Consider the following 2,500-nt stretch of genomic DNA (forward strand, 5'->3'; position numbering starts at 1 on the left):
ATCTAAGGAACCATAACTGATTTAATGAGCCATTCGCGGTTTCACCTTAATGCGGCTTGTACTGAGACATGCATGGCTTAATCTTTGAGACAAGCATATGACTACTGGCAGGATCAACCAGGGAGCTGCGTCAACTAGAGCTGAGCAGCCGGCCGCCCGGGAGTGTGTCCCGGAGGCCCGCGCGAACACGCAAGCGTCCGCTCAATTATTCCGCAAACAGGAGGAGGCTGGGCTCCCCTGCACGATACACCTCGAAACCCTCTCAGGTCCCGGCGGCGCGCAGCGCCGTCCTAAGTACTTGGTCGGGTTCGAGAGAGGCGCAATCGCCCGGAGATAGGCGAGTAGACGCTTTCAGTGCGACCACCCGTGCTCCCAACTGAGCTTGCCGCTGCCGACAGAGGCCCGGGAGCGTGCTGTCGTGGTGTTGCCGGCGGGAGACAACACGCGGCCACAAACAGTGGCCGGGCAGCTCCAACGCCAGCGCCACAGAGGGGCAGAGCCCCACTTGGGTGCCAAAGCGAACTCTCCCAGCACAGCGCACGCGCCAACACATCCGCACAGCTGCGATACAAACCACCTGCGAGAACCGCGGGGGCGACCGAGCAGCAGACGGCGTCGCGGCGCCGAGTGCCGGGCGGCGGCGCATCCTCGACGCACACAGTCCTCAATCGGACCAGCACACTGCAGATGTCCACCGCGCTTCGCACCGGGCCCGCGAGGACCCACTTTGGCCGCACGGCGCCGCGCGCTGGGTGCGCCGGCGCGCAGCTGCGCCGCCTGCCGCGTCCGTCGGCCGGCGCGCCTGCCACTGGGCGCCCCCACCAGCCGGCTGTAGCGCGTGCGCCCACGCAGCGCGCGGCCAGCACGCCGGGCGCTCCCCCCTCACCGGCCGGGGACGGTCCCACCCAGCCACCGCCGCGTATCGCTTCATACCCACATGCCCACTCACGTTCGTGGGTATGACGGGTGTCGCTGAAGCAACCAGTTAATACCTGTACCGATTGTCGCAATCAATGATTCACCTCCAGCGTAAACAACCGCGCAACAACGGATTTCCAGTTCATTTGCGTAACTTGGGCAGCAAACGTAGACGTCCATCTACATTTGCAAATTCAGTGGGTCTTGCATGCCTGGATGATATGCGTCACGACACGCCACATCAGCCCACATACATGCTGCGACGTATACACGAGAGAACACGTGGAAGGTGGCCCGCGTACGTATGCGAATGCCATTGCACAGCTGCGAAGCTCATTGAACACGCAAACTCCCGCCTGACGAACTAGAGGCGACAGGGGGGCGATATACGTCTTACAGCAGTACACATTACAGTGGATAGCGGGACCATGTGGAACGTACGCAACACTCGCTAGATGTTGTGAGGGTACGCACCGTAACATGAATCAATACGCAGGACACCAGAGAGTGCGAGCACTGACCTATGTTGAGAGGGTTGCGATTAGGCAACGCTACATGAATGTTGCAATTCATATAACAATTACAGGTCAGGTTAGGGCCCAACGTGGGTTAGGTTAGGGCCCAACGTAGGTTAGGTTAGGGCGCAACGTAGGTTAGGTTAGGGCGCAACGTAGGTTAGGTTAGGGCGCAACGTAGGTTAGGTTAAGGCGCAACATAGGTTAGGTTAAGGCGCAACATAGGTTAGGTTAGGGCGCAACGTAGGTTAGGTTAGGGCCCAACGTAGGTTAGGTTAGGGCCCAACGTAGGTTAGGTTAGGGCCCAACGTAGGTTAGGTTAGGGCCCAACGTAGGTTAGGTTAGGTTAGGGCCCAACGTAGGTTAGGTTAGGTTAGGGCCCAACGTAGGTTAGGTTAGGTTAGGGCCCAACGTAGGTTAGGTTAGGTTAGGGCCCAACGTAGGTTAGGTTAGGTTAGGGCCCAACGTAGGTTAGGTTAGGTTAGGGCCCAACGTAGGTTAGGTTAGGTTAGGGCGCAACGTAGGTTAGGTTAGGTTAGGGCGCAACGTAGGTTAGGTTAGGTTAGGGCGCAACGTAGGTTAGGTTAGGTTAGGGCGCAACGTAGGTTAGGTTAGGTTAGGGCGCAACGTAGGTTAGGTTAGGTTAGGGCGCAACGTAGGTTAGGTTAGGTTAGGGCGCAACGTAGGTTAGGTTAGGTTAGGGCGCAACGTAGGTTAGGTTAGGTTAGGGCGCAACGTAGGTTAGGTTAGGTTAGGGCGCAACGTAGGTTAGGTTAGGTTAGGGCGCAACGTAGGTTAGGTTAAGGCGCAACATAGGTTAGGTTAAGGCGCAACATAGGTTAGGTTAAGGCGCAACATAGGTTAGGTTAAGGCGCAACATAGGTTAGGTTAAGGCGCAACATAGGTTAGGTTAAGGCGCAACATAGGTTAGGTTAAGGCGCAACATAGGTTAGGTTAAGGCGCAACATAGGTTAGGTTAAGGCGCAACATAGGTTAGGTTAAGGCGCAACATAGGTTAGGTTAAGGCGCAACATAGGTTAGGTTAAGGCGCAACATAGGTTAGGTTA

General features: G+C 56.8%; 1 non-coding gene across 1 annotated transcript in view; it reads right to left on the reverse strand.

Moving 5' to 3' along the window:
- LOC126197110 (small subunit ribosomal RNA) overlaps nt 1-124 on the reverse strand; it is a 1,909-nt gene extending 1,785 nt beyond the window's left edge. Inside the window, exon 1 of the ribosomal RNA XR_007539510.1 lies at nt 1-124. This exon is cut by the window's left edge and continues 1,785 nt beyond it. This is a non-coding gene — a ribosomal RNA (small subunit ribosomal RNA).
- Between the last annotated feature and the right edge of the window lie 2,376 nt (nt 125-2,500).

Source organism: Schistocerca nitens, chromosome 7, assembly GCF_023898315.1.
Source record: "Schistocerca nitens isolate TAMUIC-IGC-003100 chromosome 7, iqSchNite1.1, whole genome shotgun sequence".
NCBI lineage: Eukaryota > Metazoa > Arthropoda > Insecta > Orthoptera > Acrididae > Schistocerca > Schistocerca nitens.